The 18,265-nt window shown below is 39.0% G+C and overlaps 1 protein-coding gene across 4 annotated transcripts in view; it reads right to left on the bottom strand.

Moving 5' to 3' along the window:
* The window catches only part of DMD (dystrophin), a 1,939,942-nt gene that overhangs the window by 719,776 nt on the left and 1,201,901 nt on the right, over positions 1–18,265 (bottom strand). The window lies entirely within an intron of this gene.

The raw sequence follows: 18,265 nt of genomic DNA, 5'->3' as shown, positions 1-18,265 counted from the left end.
TAAATGCCAAACACGTGATATAGCTTACATGCTAACTGGTAGGGTATTGGTAACAGTTATGGACCATCCATTCAGTGAAATACCATGCGGCTACCTAAAATGTGATAGAGATATATGTTTAGCAATGTGGAAAGATGTATGATGTTCCCAAAGTTTTAAAGTTGCAATTTTGGTTTATAGGCCATCTTAATTGTGCTTTTAATTTTTCTGCAATACATATGTACTAGCTTTCAACATGAAAATGGCTATCTTTAATATAGGTGTACAGGTATTTTGTTTATGGAAATAGAATATTTGCATAGTATGTCTAATATGCCAAGCATTGTTCTAAGTGTTTTTAATACATCAGCAACATTTAATAACAACCCTATTATGTAGGAACTGTTGTTGTCCCCATTTCACACGTGGAAAACTGACACAGAGAGACTAAGGGACTTGCCCAAGGTCACATAGCCAATCATGGTAACTGAGCTAGAAGTTGAACCCAAGAAGTCAAGCTGAGAAGCTTAAGCTCTTTTGTTGTCCATTCCTTTCAGTTATATGACTTGGAGAAAAAACACAGGAGTCCAAAAGAGAGTCCACTTTCACAGCATTTCTTCAAATCAATTCCTTTAGGTACTGATTGGATCTCACTATAATTCCTTCATAACTGTGAATGTATGTGGGGTGCTGATACGGGGCTATGAGTGTTAAACATTAATGTGCTCAACTGAACTAAAGTGGCTGAATGGCAAAAGAAAATAAATAAAATCCTATTGTCCGTGCAACTATGAAATTCAGCTTCCACAACTGCCCCTTGTTTTCTTTTCTTGCTTAAATCACACGACCTATTCCCAATTGCCTCCAAATTCTTTAGCCTGCCATAAACAAACAAACAAACAAACAAACAAACAGAGAAACTCTCGACAATCTGACTTTATCTACCATTCTTCATATCTTTGTAACAACAAAATCCCATTTTGTTCTTGGGATGAGCCTTGACTTTTTTTTCTTCCTTCTGTTTCCCTGTCATTGTCTGGTTAGCCATTGAAATGTCTTCTTCTCCCCGAATAAAAGACCTCATTTCTTAATTAACACATATAAAACCCTTCTCCATCCTTCATGTTTTGGGTAATGAAAGTGCCACTTCCTCAAAGAAGATGGCCTGATCCTGAGGATGGAAATAATTATTCTCTCTAATAAACTCTGGAGCATTTATTTTCTGTGCTACTCCGACAGACCCTATCAAGTATTGTTTTTTTTTTCCTCCCATTTTAACTATTCTTGTTCACCTTTCATCTTCCGCCTGTGGCTCTCTCCAAAAGCTTGAAAATACATACACACATCACTCACACTCAGCCACCACTGAAGTTTATAACTCTGCCCTTACCACTTTCTCTTACATGGTCTGGTGTTTGATGAGTGAACAATCACACAGACTAATTGATCGTTGGCTAATAGCATAAAGAACAGAGAAAGGAAAGCTGAGGATTAAAAGCCGAACTCTCTTCGGAGTACTTATGTTCTCCCATATGTTACATTTGCAGCTCTGCTTCTGGTTTCAGTGTATTTGTGAATGGCCAGGCCCACCAGAATAGTAAAAACAGAGCTTGCCTGGCAGCTGCACTGGTGAAATGTAACTAGCGGAACACAGGAATATGCAAGGGCAGGATCTGGTCAGTCAAGAAAACTAACAACACATGTAGAAGGCTCAATTCTTGACATTTTTTGTTAGTTCTGTTGATGTCATGGATTCTGGAGCCAGAGACAGGGTTAGATGCACATTAATTAAAGCGCTGGCAGGAGCATCGCCCATGCAATTAATTCAGTGACTATTTACCTAGCAACTGTTTTTCTTCCGGCCACCATCCTCTCAGGTATCTATAAATCTATTGCTTTTTCCATTGATTCAAGTTGCCCACTGTATGGCTAAGTATAACCTTCACTGCCAATACTCTGCCACCCCACAAAACGCTAAATAACAGTACATTTTGAACACATTTTAAACAAATTCTCTTGCTATCAACAAAAAATGTTACAAACTTCCCCAAATTTAGTAATAACCGAGTAAATGATCCCAAGAGACCATTATCTTCCTTTGGATAAAATACATGTGGTATGAAATATTTGGAGAACTCATTTCACCTTGCATATTTTTCAACCTCAATAAATCAAAGGTACCAGAGAGGCAGAACTTAGGAAAGATATATTCTCAGGCACAATACTCAGTAATTTTTTACAACTGGTCTCATGGTAAAATATCTCTCACTAGGAGGTCGTTTATTTTCTTTCCCTCTGGAAATTTTATAAAAGACTAATGACTATAAAACTGAAAAATACATTATAGTTACATGCCACCAGCCATTTAAAAATTATAAATCCATATACAATTTTCAAGTGACCAATTACAATTCATTTTTACAACAGTTACCCCCCCCCCCGCCACATGTTAGAGCTATTAGGATTAAAAGTAAGTGGATTTTCTCTTTAAAGCCTGTGGTTATTACTTATGATATTTAAAGATCTATATTTCCTATATGGCTTTCAGTTTTAAGTGAATATACTAGTGAAGCATAAGTCTCCTTATCAAATCACAGTGTATGTTAGTTTCATTGCATAACCACTTCATCACCACATCTGAATTTTGTTATTGTTGCCAAAGATCTGAAATGCATAATGCATGATGAGGTAAATGAACATTTCTAGGGAGATTTCAAAGTCAGTAAAATCTGATGTACAATAAACAGGTTTGCAGTCCTTGGAGAACTTAGCCCTTATTACCACACTTAAACCCATATTGGCTTTTAAATAAACCTTGTAGTTCATGATCAGTATTCTTGTTCATTAATTTCTTAGACTGCAGTATAAGCAACGAACTCCATAGTAAAAATAAGCCTTACTAATGTACATAGTGGATGGAAAATATTTTTTGACTGTTCACCTTGATTCAAACCCAACCTAAAGTTAGGTAACAAGCCTTAAATGGGTCCCCAGGGGCATTAGACAAGTGAATAGGGGAAATTGATTTGTCCAAATTTCAGTAGCTATCATTTATCTTCTGAAATGGATTTTAGTGGGATTTACACCCACCTAACTATTCAGCTAGCCACACACTCTTTACTACATAATGTGATTTTGATCACATACTGTTTAAACCCTGAGGACAATAAAACGCACAAAGATGTTAAAATGTAATTTTATATGAAACATACACACTCTACAGAAGCTGTTCTTACAAATTAACCCCACATTTTTCTCTCTCCCTTTCTCTTAGCCCATACTTATTCTAAAACAAAGAAAGAGCTACTTTATTCTCACACTTTCCCATCAGCAGGCTAAACGATAGAGGAAAAGGTCCTTTGGATTCTTAGGACACACTGTGTCTTGGGGGGTGTGTGTGTTTGCTCTGTTCATTTGTTTTGTTTGATCAGAATTCTAGGAAAACTAAGCCAGGCTTTGTGTAATTTTACCAAAGCTACAGGGATCATAATACATTATAATAGCTTGATCTTTTTGAAGATAATCCTTAAGATTTCAATTGAAATTAGCTGTTTTAGTCACGGGCTTTCTAAAAAACAGACTCTTCTCCTTGGTCCATTTGTATAAATCACTATATTCCAGACCATACGCTTCAAAGAAAAAAAGGTAAAAAATATATATACTGCATGGTTACGTAGCCTTGATGTTTGAAGTTCCATTAAAAACAATTTCGTAGTTCAAAAATTCATAACCATAAGTATAAATTGCTTAAAATGAAATACAATTTCAAATCAGCTTCTCAGTCACACCTGCCGTTTCCAATGCGGAAGGACATACCATTGTGCAGAAAGTTACCTCGGAACTTGGACAGTGCTGTGAGCCGTACTTATACTACCTGCTTCTGGGACTATGTATCTAAGAGACTTCTTCGTCCTCATGAATTCTTTTTAAAGCAGAACAAAATATTTTAGAAAAGGATTTCCAGGAGTGTTCAAATACAGGAATTCGAAAGCTTCGATGGCATGACAATGCATTGCTGCTTCTAATTGCAACCTTTTCTGGCTAGAAAGTCTCTTGTTTTCCAAAACTAGTTCCCTAAAAGAAAGAAAATCACTTTGAAAAGGAGTTCTATTTCTTTGTTCTCTGCTGAATGAAATCATTTTATTATGATATTTAAAAATATCAACATTAAAAAGTAGTTTACAACAAATGACAGAATCTGTATAAGTCACGTTTACATTTTCTTTGTGTAATAGGCTACACTGTTGCAAATGAATGCATTATTGTTATTTATACTATGAAATAAATGTATATTCCATTACCCACGTAGTGAAACCTGCCCAACAATAAAGGAAATCAATGTCCCTGCGAATTTCTATCTTACTGACAGATAAAAGACTAATATGATATAGAATAGCTATTCTGGGAAATGGTGATGTGTAGGGATGGTGTTTATTGGTTTTGAACACGACAGTGGGAGGACATACCATTGGCAAATGGGAAGCTGCAACTTTACTAGGCGAGCCGACAATATGAGGAAAGGGAATAAAACTCGAAGGTGGGTGGGTCTCTTTGTGATAGCCAGAAGAGAAAAGAGCACAGAAAGAAATCGGAAGAAGACAAGAAACACCTGATTTCTTTGGGAAAAAAGAAATGAAACATCTGGGTAGAAGTCAGGGCTGAACAATTGAGGTCTCTGCGGGGAATGTTGCTGTAAGCCCATTTCAACAAGGGTTTAGGGCAGGAGGTGGCAACATGATGGCCCATGGTTGAAATCCAGCCACCACCTGTTTTCATATAGTCTGCGAGCCTAGAATGCTTTTTACATTTTGAGTAAATGACAAAAAAAAAAAAGAAAATCCAAAAGGCATTCGATACATAAAAACTATATGGAATTATATTAAATTCAAATGTGTGCTCATGAATAAAGTATTACTGGAGCATGGCCACGCCCATTCATTTACATATCTCCTGTGGCCCCTTTTGCACTGTAAAGACAGCATTGGGTAGTTGTGCTGACACCCTCTGACCTACAAGTCCCATAATATTGACTTCATAGCCTTTACAGAGTTTTCGGACTTCTGCTGTAGCGGACCAAGGAGTTGTGGCTCCTTCTCCAGTCCTTGTATGTCTTTTCCCTGCCTGGATCCCAAAACTGCTTTAAGTTGCAGATTGGTGCCTGGAATTCAAGGTATGAAGGAAAAAACTCTTTCATTGTAGCATCGATTCCCTCACGTCTTCTTGGCAAACTCCTCTTGTAACTTTGAGTATGCACACCACGGCCACCTCTATTGGAAATTTAAAAAAATCCACAGCCCTCCTGACCTGTTGTTGAGGAAGTATGTGCCCAGTATGTGCGAATGTCTCATTTGGCTGGCTGTCCACCTGGGGCCAGCTAGCTGAAGCCCACAATGGCTTTTAGCTGAAATTTGGAACCTGGATAGTGCACGTGACAAATGTTGAGTGAAGTCGAATGACCTACATTATTACTTAATTTCAAAATCCTTTCATTTGTTCTCCCACAAGGTGTACGATTCAGAAAGAAGGAAAAGAAAAATGGAACAAAGAACTTAAAGATGGATATGACGTACCAGGTGAAAGTGAAAAAAATAAGTTTTAAAAAATATTGGTGTTATATCCTGTGGATTACTCTTTGTCTTGATGAGCACTGAACTGCACTAGCTTGCCACTAGCCACGTGCGGCTCGTAAGCACCTGAAGTGCGGCTATCTGAAACAGAGATGGGGAGTAAGTGTAAAACACGCAGTGGGTTTCAAAGACTTCACACGACAAAGGGATGCAAAATATCTTCAGAGTTCCATACTCGTCGGAATGTGAAAATGACATTTTGGAAACATCAAAACAAATACATATTATGAAAATTAATTTCACCTTTTTATTTTTACTATTTAATGTGGTACTAGAATATTTAAAATCACATATGTGGTTTACATTATATATGTGTTGGGCCGCACTGGTATGCAATAATGCTATGCATCTAGAAATGGCAAAAAACTATTGAATGAAAGAAAATCCATATATGCAAAATAGGTATGTGACTTAGTACATCTATTAATTTCCTTAAAATTAATAAAAACTAAAAGGTAAGTTTTTTTAGAAGATTTTATTTATTTATTTTTAGAGCGGGGAAGGAAAGGAGAAAGAGAGGGAGAGAAACATCAATGTGTGGTTGCCTCTCACACCACCCCCCTACTGGGGACCTGATCTGCAACCCAGGCATGTGCCCTGACTGGGAACTGAACCAGTGACCCTTTGGTTCACAGGCTGGCACTCAACCACTGAGCCACACCAGCCAGGGCATAAAAGTTAAAGTTTTAATAAACAGAAAATAAATTTCTTGTCTTCCTTAAATAAATGCTGAAAACATATTTTAATCAAGAGGTCTGAAACAGTACCAAAGTATTAGCTTGCCTCAGATGGGCCCAGCTTTTCCCCAAATGTTTCCTATACTCATTGAATTGAAGTAACCTCATGTGTTAATTCCATCTCCTTATTCTCTGGCCTCCATGATTAACTGCGCTCTCACGCTAAGGCTTCTGGGGATGGTCTCCCAACCACACTGTGCCTGGAAATCACAGCTGTACAGCTTCATTTGCACATCACTGCTGCCCAGCATTCTGGGCCCCCGGGCCCCATACTGTGCAACTGTATTCTCCCTGAATGCAGGAGCAACTACTCGTGGGTATCGTGACTGGTACATAAGAGACAGGGACAAGGAGGGAGAACAGATATAGAGACCCAGGGTCCATTCCTAGGTCTCAGATGAGGAAGCCTGGGGGTGGCTTCCTCTGCAGGAGGGCTGTGCAGCATAATCCAGGGAAGGAAAGAGAGAGAGGCATGTGGCTGGGAAAGGGGCATGAGACTCAGGGGATTTTAATCAATACTGCCTGGTGGGGGCGGGGGGCGTGTTGATAATAGAGGCCTGGAAGCCACGGGACCCTGGTTCTCCTGCCACCTCTCCCTCTATTTGTATCACCTGGGATTGTTCATTGAGTATCTTTGGAACTCCATTTTCTAAACTGCAAAATGCAGAGATTGGATTAGACTACTTCTGAGGTACCTTCTCTAGCTTGAATGATCTATGAATAAATTTCATCTCTGGCAGAGGACAAAGATGAGAGTGCCACTGAGCTTAAAGGAGCCACTGAATTTAAAGGAGACAAAGACGGTGGCAGCCTGACACCTGGATAGCCACGAATATAAAAGATGTTTCTGGGGGTGTCTGAGGACCCTGAGACACAGGCCTAAAATGTGGGAGATCCCATGACAATGGGACACTTTGTCACCCGAAGCAGACATCAGCTTAATTTTCCTCACAGTAAGACAATGAGCAACATAATAGATAGGGCCTAACCAAGTATTTTTGGAGAGGCTAAACACAATCAGGTGCCATGGTGTTTCAGTACTTTATTTATAGGACTGAAGCATCTAACCTCCCAAGCCGAGATTCCTGCCGATAACCTGCGTAACAGACCTAGGGCCACGACCGACACCAGATGGCCAATCACTTTGTCCAGCCCGAAGGCTTTGCTGGTGCAGGAGGTGCATCTCCTGGCCCTGGCTAAGGCTGAAGCTACATTGCCGATGAAGTGGCACCATTTTCGGCTCTGGTTTCCAAGAAAGAGCTGAGACACAGTCATTCTCGGGCCCCAGAAGCTACCACTGTCAGGATCAGGTTAGGGGAAGCCACAGTATTGGAAGTCCCGAGACACAGAAAGGGGCAGAAGTTTGGGGGCATCAGGACAGTGCTTGTGAACTTAAAGGGGGGGGGAAGTACCCCTTTGAAAGGCAAACATGGAACTTGCTCTTAACTTCTCTGTTCCTGATTCATTCTCCAGTGGTCGTGTGTGAAGCAGACACCCTTCTGAGGCACACGCTCGCAGCTTGCCCCTTAGAGCACTCCTGTTAGATGAACATTTTAATTTCTTCATTGTGCTGAGACTGAGAACAACAGATACTGCGACTTTTCCTAATGTCTGTAGAAACTGAAGCTGGAATCGTAACTATGAACTTGAAGTCATACTCTTTTATTTTTTTTTAAATCATTACTTCTATATAAATTAGTCAGGATTCCAGATTCCATTCATCTATTATATCTTTTTCACAGGTCAGGCAAAAATTAAATCAAACAAGTTCTGGAATGGTTTTTAATCATTTAAACAAACTGTTGAGTTGATGAATGCTTTAAAGAAAAATTATTTAGAGCCTTTGATACACCAGAGGAGTGTGCTGGGTAAAGCATTCCTTCCTTCCATGTGCACTTACTCAGGAGAAAGACATTTAACAACATACATAAATCACTACATGGTGAGGACTTTAATGAAGACCAATACAAAGTAGTCTGAACACACGGAGTCGAGGTGGCCTGTGTCTCCTGGAGGGAGAACAGAGACAGACGGGTGGCAGAGGGAAAGGGTGATTTCATAGAGGGGACCTTATTTGAATTGTGTGTCCATGATTAAACCAGCAAAAGCCATTCTGGGCAGCCCACGAAAAGGGGAGCTAGTGCCCCAAGCTTAACAATGTGTGGGGAAGTGGAAAGAATTACTTAGGACTGGGGTTGCCAGAATTTAAAACAACAACAACAACAAAACCCAAAAAAGAATGCGCATTTAAGTTTGAATTTCAAATAAACAATGAATGCTTTTTAGTGATTTTTTGACAGCATTTGGGACATATTTGTACTAAAAATCTGGGCTTTTTATATTTGGATTTGCTAATTCTTGCACCCCTAGCTATGATGGGAATGTGGGATAAAATGGTGGCAGATGGGCTAGGCTTGAAGAGTTGTGTGTACTATCATATGAAGTATTGAATTTATTCTACAGGTATAAATACTTTCAAATACAGTTCCACCAAGGTAGACTTCAGAAGGATCACAGCAAAAGGGGACCGGCAGCCATTAAGAAGCCACACCCCAGTAACAGCACACATAGAAACCATCCTGCTTTCCAAACATCTCTGCTATGACAGGCTGGAACCTGGCATCACGTCTAACACAGCTGGGGTGTGATGCACATTTCCTTCGCACATGCTTGACATCTCTCTCCTCCCTCGGCACCAGGGGAGTCTCCAAAGCTGGGAGTGTGTTTTCTGGGGTTCCCCCTTTCCTGTTTCACTAACGACCCTAATCTCTCAATCCTACTACTGAGGATCGACTTCGCTGCTTTCAATTTCTTAGGTTCTGTTCTCGAGTTCACTGAAATGTAGACCCGAGGCTTTCCATGTCTTCCAAAAAGCAAGGATCGAGAGGCCCTGGTTTATTCGCAAGCTACCTGATTTCCTTAATGACATCGCTGATAACAAGTTGTGAATGTGAAAGAAACTTTCTAAACTATGGATAACAAAGGCCAAGTTTTAATTAACCATGCTGGTTTAGAGGAGAGACTAAATTATCTTTTGATTCACACGAAGAGGTGCTAAAAGAGGGTGCAGCCTGGGAGACCGAGATGTCTGTGGTATTTGTCGGCTGCTTTAAAAATGTTAGACTTTATTTTCTTTCTTTGTAAACAAACACTCATATTCATCCCTAATTGTGTATGTGCCCTCTCGTCTCCTTTGACTTAAAGGTAACTGCTAAAGTGCAATACTCTTCAAGCTCCACAAAACCGAGATCTGCTGTGGTTTATACTTTCATCTTTTTTGAGTATAGAAAACAATTTTATTCAGTATCTTCAAGTAATGAATTCAGCATAGGCAATGATAAAATGTGTGGCTGTTTTTCTTGTATTTTGAGGAATATTATTTCTTATGTATGCATAAACAAAACAGACTGACCAAAATAAAATTTGAGGCTGTCTATGACTTAAAATTATCTGTCTACATTCAATATATGAGTTTAGTTTTGTTTATGCTCTAATTCTTTAGCTTTATTAAGTATAATTGATAAGTACAATTTTGATATACTTAAAGTGCAGAATGTGATAACTGCATACATGTATACATGGTGAAAAGATTCCCCCTGCTGAATTAATTAACCGCTCCGTCAACTCAAATATTTACATTTTCTGTGTGAGATCATTTAAGATTTATTCTCTTAGCAAATTTCAATTACATGATACAGTCTTATCAACTACTATGTATCTACGATATGTCAACAGTGAACTGGCTCTGATAAAACAACATGCAAAAAAACCCTTCAGGAATAATGTTTTAAATTAGTGTTTTAGCTTTGGTCTGTTGCCATTAAATTAAGGTGATCTCACAATTACTCATCATGCAACAGGTTGCAATGTGTAAAGTAACAATTTAGAGGCTGATATGGAACAATCGAGAATAAAAGTTTAATTTTCATGCATCATTTCTTCAGGAAAACACATCACGAGGAGAAACAGCTTTGAATAAGTTCAGTGAGGGTTGCCATTTAGTTAATTAACTTAGCCATTTTCATTAGCAGACTCAATATTGACTTTAGAATAATGTCTGCTTAATTTCTTTCAAGCAATGAATATGTATGAAACACTGTCAAAGGTAAAGAAAAAATGGAGACAATATTAGGTAAAAAAGTAAAAATTCAGTTACTAAAATAGGTCAGAAAATTCTATGGAGTTCATTCATGAACTTATATTCAATTGCATTATGTTCTCTTGCAAACTTTGAAGATATGACCTTGGCATAGAGACATTATTTCAGCTGCTTAGCATAGGATTTGTAATAATCTCAATTTTATAAGAAAGTGCATTTCTAAATTGGCTGGAGAAGACTAAAACAAGGCATAAATCCAATGCACCGAATATAATTTTCTGCTTCAATTGACAATCTAGTCTTTTGAAAAAACAGGCTTACTTTTTAACCTTTTTTGGCCATATTCATTTTATGTGCCTTCATATTAGAATAAATAAAATCAGCAGGCTCCTATTGATTTTTGGAGGGAGAAATCTCATCTGTAAGATTGAAAGAAACTGAAGTCCATCAAAACCAACTGATGATCAAATATGTGATGAAAATTGAAAAAAGTAATAACATAAAAATGAAGGGTAAATATAAATAAATTTCTGAAGTATGACAGTGGTTTTCGAATGTGGATGTTGTGCAGGGCCTACAAAACCTTTTAAAATGATTTCTAATTATAACAATGAACATTGACTAGAGCAATGCTTTTTTTTCTTAACCATAATAATATTTCTCACCAGAGCCCACAGCAGAATCCACTGGGAAGGGGTTTTCTTTTGTTTCAATATGCATATGTAAACTCCACACCAGAGGATCTAATTCATAATTCAGTCAATGGAGTCCCGATCCCAAAATCAGATTTCGTGTATTTGTGATTTTTAAATAGATGCCTAGATCCCAGTATTACTAACAGCCCTGCCACAGTCTCCACAAACTGCAATGTCGCTCAGTAGTGAGTAAATGAGACTATTTCTGTTAACGTTCTGTTCCCAGTCTCGATTTGCTTTCACCTCGAATTTACTAACTTTAAAACTGAAGTCAAGTGCAGTGTACAGTGTAGTAAAACCTATCACACAAGAGGCGAAAGGCCCCAGTTTAAGGATCTGCTCTACCTCTCAGGAGCTGTGGGACCATAGCTGTGTGGGGCAATCTCCCTAAACCCATTTCCTCTTTCCTCGAACAGAGCCCCTAATTCTCACTGTACCTGCACTTCCTGACTCCTTTTCCTCTTGCTTCCTGATCACCCAGGTTTAATTCACCCTGTAGTCTGTTTATCTTCATTATAATGTCCCTGAAGCATCCAGTGTGGCCTTTTGCATCTGAGAGCAGGAGGCTGGCGTTAGCCCTTATCATCTAGGGTTGGTGGAAAAAATCTCAGACCGGTTTGTAGACCTCCAGTCTCTGCCTGCTGTAATTCTGCCTCTGCATTGGCATCAGAGTGAGTTTTCTCCAATATAACTCATTCTTTAAAAACAAAGAGCCACCCCAAGATTGATTTACCAGCTTTTCTTGATTCTCCAACCACCTGCTCCTCAAGAGATTCTGAAGTACTACACACCGCCTCCCCAGCCAAGCTAAGGCCTTCCCTCATGGACCACTTATTGGGGAAAATAATACAGATCACTTAGCTCCCTGATGCAGGCTGATGCTACCAGCAGTTGTGTTTATTGTCTTTAATGGGGACACAGGAGTGCAAAATCATCATTAATGGCCAGCACGCCTCTTACTCAAAAGGAAAGATTCAAGGTCCCTTAGCTTGGCAGATAGATTATTTTCAAACATCCACCCAAACACGCCTTTCCAATTTCTAACACAATTGCCCGACTGGATTGAGGCATAAGCCTGCTGTAATATTTTGTTTACAGTTTTTTTCACCTGTAATAATCCTTGCTCTTCTCCTGAGTGCTTCAAACCCTCCTTCAGACTGGAACAATGTCTGCAGGACGGCTTCCCTTGACATTGCAGTTCAACGCCATTTTGCCTCTGTAGTACCGGATCTGGCAGAAGTAACGCCTGCCTGGGTGTGGTTGGTAGGCTAGTAATATTGGTGTGATCATTTATAGTTTCTATTTGAACATTTCACCTGAAATGTCATAGGGTGTGCTTGAGTGTGATGTTGTCATGTTACAGAATGACACTCTTATGATTTTATAATAAAAGAGTTTGTCATCAAGAAGGGGTGTTATTTGTGCCAGACCCTGTGTGTTTGAGAACGTACTTGTCTGTCCTGGGACACCTCCCATGTTACTGCCCTCTGTTGCTGTCTGGACTCTCCACCTGACTGTTTTCCCAGCTCGACTCTAAGGTCATGGAGGGCCAAAGGGTGACTCGGTCTTGTACCTCACTGTAATCCATACCGGCTTTCAGTACCCCTATAGCCTGGTATTCTGCATATCAAAATGTTCAATTGTTTATACAATGAATACAATAAACCCAACGTATTTGTTTCCTAATGACTTCATTCCGAAAACTAGGATTTCTGACGATCACCAATCAATCAATCAACTTCAAATTAGCTTCTCTTTATTAGAGATGACTAGCAACTTTGATATCAAATTGGTATTAACGGTGGCAACACCATAAAATATTCACCCCTTAACTCCTGCTCTCTGAGGTTAATTCTTGAAACCTCTTTGATATGCAAAGTTCAGTGAGCAGGCGAACACTGTCCATCACTTAGCAACATGCTGATCTTAAGCGAGGTCAGTTAACCTTGCTGAACCTGGCTTTCTTTTTCTGAGACAGTATCCACCTCCTACAACTGCTGTGAGACCCAAAGAGCTAATGTGTGGGGCACACTGCAAAAGTATACATTGGTTTATACACTGTGAAGTTCTGAAACATTTTGGAGATCGCGGTGCTGGGGATGGCGCTGCTGATTAAGCCAGTGAGCTGTGGACACGCAGAGCAATCTAAAGGCGATATTAATTTTCTGATTAGGTGATGGAAATTAGTTCACACTCAGATTTTGCTACTAATCAATGTGCTGCTAAAAATGTAACTGATTTTCATACCAAATTAATAATAATTTGTTGGGCATCTTCTAGGTATCACGCATCCCTCTCTAGGTCCAAAGGAAATTCCAGAATTCTCTCTTATTCTTCTAGTTCTGCATCCGTGTTATTGTTGTTTTTCTCTTCAATACTAGGCGTGTGAAATAGAATCAGAAAGTGATTTTCCCCCTGCAGGGTTTTTGTTTGCTTGTTGATTAGTTGGTTGGTTACATCAGGCAGAGAATTTTCAGAATAAACACCTACTCCCAACAAAACAGCATAACTCAATTCTAAGTAACTAGGGGCTAATATATTTGGTGAGGTTAATCTCATTTCTTCTACACAGAGACAGATGCCCAGGTTATTACTTCTCTCAACACTGCTTATGCCATTGTTTACTTAAAGCAATCCTGTCTACTAGAAATACAATGTAAGCCACACATGTAATTTTAAATTTTGTACGCATTCCGAAAGCAAAAAAGAACCAGGCAAAATTAATTTTACTAACCTACTTTCTTTAACTTAATATAGGCAAATGTGCTATCATTTTAACCTGTATTCAATCTACAAATTATTGGTACAATTCTCTTACTTTATTTGCGTGCTACGGTTTTGACAGCTGCTGAATATTTTACATTTGCAGCACATCTCATTGTGGCGCAAGTAATCACATTTCCAGCGCTCATATGGTCGGCACCGGCGACCGCATTGAACAGCGCTGGTGTGAAAGGAAAGGTTGGATGATTTCTCTGACTTTTTGTTCAAATGAGAAAAGCTGATTAAAGTTTGAAACAAATATTAATTATTCTTCTCAGGCTCTGGATTATTTTGTTCTCAAGAGCATGTGAAATAGTATAAAACCAGCTATGCTAACTATATTGAAGTGGACCTTTGAAAAACATGGGAGATAAGAATCACTGCCACAATAAATACTGCCCTACGTGATCCCCATTCAAAAGTAGTAATCCAGTTATTGAAAAAATAGAGACGAAAGTTCTGTGAACACTGAAAACAAACGGGAGAATAAATCTCTACTTATACAAGTAAAATGTATATTTAAATTTACTTTACAGATGCAAAATGGTCGCTCTATTTTGTCCATTTTTGACATTTCTATTTGCAATAACACTTCATCATTACAGGCAGGGTTCTTCAGAGATAGAGTGACAATTTTAATTACTAAAAAATGTGGTACATATACAAATAGAAAAAATGTTTTTAGAGAATTCTAAATAAATAGCCACATTTTCAAATGCCAACAGATGGAGGGAAAGAATGAATCTCTGGGGGCAGACTCTAAGACGGTACCCATTCCCACCTCCTAGTATTCATGCTCTGGCATAATCTCCCTCCCGTGGAGAGCACACAAGACTTGTGACTTACCTCTAACAAATAGGCTATGTCAAAGATGATGAGGTGTCACTTTAGGCTACATAAGATTACCACTTCTGTCTTGCCAAGCCTTTCTGGTTTCCCTTCCCTTCCCTTACTGGTTTTGATGGGGCGAACTGCCACGTTGGAGAGTCACATATGGCAAGGAACTGAGGGTAGCTTCAGCGGACACACTGAAGACGGCAGTCCAGTAACCCATAAGGAATTGAATCCTGCCAAAACCATGGGAGCCTGGAAGCGGATCCAACCCCAGCTGAGTTTTCGGATAAAACATCAACCGTGGCTGACACCCTGTGAGAGAGCCTGCAGCAGAGAATCCAGAGAAACAAACTGTGCCTAGATGCGTGACCCACAGATATCTCGAAGTTAAAACAACAAAAAATGCAACAAGTGCTGCTGCATTTGTGGTAATTTGTTATACAGCAATAACTAATACATAATCTTATACAATTTTTAAGAGGCTAATATAATACATATACAAAAGTGGTGGTGATGTTGTATGATTTTCAGTATAAAATGTTGCAAATGTAGGAGAACACTGCATTTTAATGGCTTACAGGGAGATGGTAGCTACTTTTAAAGTTTCAGTTTCAGAAAAACAGATTAAATGCATCTTCAGACAAAACAATAGAACCATTTAGATTTCATGCATGCACTTAGATTTCTAACACCCACTCTTAAATTTTAAGGAGACCAATGAGAAAGATGAATAATATTGTCAGTCTTTCAGTTTTATTTCAGCATTTTGATTTTGAAGCAGACAAGTTATCTTTGTGTTGTTGCTATTTTAAATGGTCCATTAAAAAAAATTCTCCAAAGGATCTGAACAGACACTTCTCCAAAGAGGACATACGGAGGGCCTGGAGCCATATGAAAGGACGCTCAGCATCACTAGCCATCAGAGAGATGCAAATTAAAACCACAATGAGATACCACTTTACACCGGTCAGAATGGCTATCATAACCAAATCAACAAACAACAAGTGCTGGAGAGGCTGTGGAGAAAAGGGAACCCTAGTGCACTGTTGGTGGGACTGCAGACTGGTGCAGCCACTGTGCAAAGCGGAATTCCCTCAGAAAAATAAAAATGGAACTGCCCTTTGACCTGGTGATTCCACTGCTGGGATTATACCCTAAGAACCCTGAAACAGCAATCCAAAAGAACCTGTGCACCCCAATGCTCATAGCAGCACAATTTATAATAGCCAAGTGCTGGCAGCAACCTAAGTGCCCAAATGAGTGGATCAAAAAACTATGGTACATTTACACAATGGAATATTACACAGCAGAAATAAAGAAGGAGCTCCTACCCTTTGCGACAGCATGGATGGAACTGGAGAGCAGTATTACAAGTGAAATACGCCAGGCAGTGAAAGACAAAAAGCATATGATCTCACCTATAAGTGGAACCTAATCAATAAAATGAACAAGCAAGCAAAGTAGAACCAGAGACATGGAAAACAAGGAGCAAACTGCCAGGGACCAGAGGGGAGGGAGGAGGGGGATAGTGGTGGAAAGAAGGGGAAGGGACTAGACAAAGAACATGTATGCATGACCCATGGGCATGGGCAACGGTGTGGGATTGACTGTGGGAGTGGGGGGTGGGTGGGGTAGGGGAGAGCAACGGGGGGAAACTTGGACAGCTGTATTAGAACAACAATAAAAAAAAAGTAAAAAAAAATTCTCTACAACTTCATCTAGACATGAATGCCCAAATCTATCAAGACTGCTTTCAGGGAAAATGATGAAGCAATTTACACTGAGGTCTTTGGGGTGTTGTTATCTATTTTCTCAATTTTACATTTCAGAAACATGATTTCTATTGGGCTATTTATGAAAGCATATATTAAATGTAAACCTTGGGAGAGGATGCAGGGACAGGGGAGTGAGCATTGCCTCCCTTGCTCACTTCAACAAGTAAGAACATAATTACTAGCAAAAGATGGAGAAAGAGGACTGCAGGTAAAAGAGAACAGAAATTGTCAGGAGAGTGAAGGGAGAAATTGGGCAAAGAGAAGATGGAAAAAAGAGCTAAGAGGGTTAACAGGTTTTGAGAGGATGAGACAGAAGAGTGAAAAAGAAGTAAGGAATAAATCACAGTTTCGAAACTGAAGTGGATATACTTTTATATAACATGGAGATGATGGAAACATTTTGGAATGAACTCCTGGAAATTGTTGAGGAATGCACAATTTAGAAGTAAAAGTAATCATTCTCTGTCTCTTCCATTTAAGGGATGAGTTTGAGGTTTTGAAATGATGAAAAAAATCATAAAATAAACTTTTAAATGATACATGAGATCTTAACTTTCTGAAACTAAATGAGTACTTTTTTTCATCGTCTAAATGCCATTCTGTAAAACCTTAACCAAGATTTATACCAGGCCTTATAGATGGTTCTTAATAAATTTTCTGAAAAGTTCTTTCTTACTGATTCCTTTTTTGTCGTCAAATTGTACACTTCCACCTAAGACAGACAGACACTGAGAAATTTTGTCTCTCTGATGGTCTTAAAAGTGGAAGCGAGTAGAACTGATCAGAAACAAGTGGTATATTTGATTTCATAATGTCTTAAAGAATATATCCAGTCTATCATTATTTTGATATCATGATAATACTGAGTAAACATATTTTTATTCAAATTTAGTAAAACATTACAGAGAATTTCTCCAGAGCTCTTCTTGAATAATGTCAGTTGTCTATTCTTTATACACATGATTTATTCCTTCAGTAAGCAGCTCCATTGCTTACAGTTAAATCAAGGAATTTCATCCCCCCCAAAGCTCACATTTCAGGTTATGCTCATTTGTTTATAATGTTAATTTCAGGTCTATATCTTAAACGGGAATCTTTTAAAATAGGGCGTTTACTCTGAATTCCATTTCCTTCCATGACTGGCCATATTTTATTTGGGAATTCAGAATGCAAGAGATAAAGACACAGAAAAAGTCATGAAGGAAAGACCCCGCATCCTTTCCTCATAACCAGGTTGAAAAGCAATGACACAGAATTCCGATTCAACTGATATCCACGATCACCTCATAAGGACTTGCATATAAAAGGTACTGGGCTTAATTTGGGTCTCCCTGGAAGCAGATCCTATAGCAAGAATTTGAACTCCAGAAATTTGGGGATGTGATCTCAGGGACACACCAGTGAGGTGTGAGGAAGCATAATTTAAAAAATGCTCCAATAAAGCAAGTCACGGCTGTGGGCAACTGAAGCTTAAAATTGCCTGAGAGCACCAGGAGAGATAACAGGAAGTGAATCTTGGAGTTATTACACACCTGCAGGGCAAGAGGGCTGGGGTATTTATCCACAAACTGCGGCTTTAAAGAGGCCTCACTTGCCCTAATTTCGGCCCCATTCCAGGAGCAAGCAGACAGCCCAAGCCAAAAAGATGCAAGTGCTGGTGTTTGGAAATCGGACAGCATGTATAGGAATGGTAAGGGCTGAAGGTATATGCTCATCTACTATAGCAACATGTATTTTTTATTTAAATGATCTTTAG

The sequence above is a fragment of the Phyllostomus hastatus genome, unplaced genomic scaffold, assembly GCF_019186645.2.
Source record: "Phyllostomus hastatus isolate PE091 unplaced genomic scaffold, TTU_PhHast_1.1 phas_scaffold_12, whole genome shotgun sequence".
NCBI lineage: Eukaryota > Metazoa > Chordata > Mammalia > Chiroptera > Phyllostomidae > Phyllostomus > Phyllostomus hastatus.
This window is presented reverse-complemented; position numbering and strand designations above follow the sequence as displayed.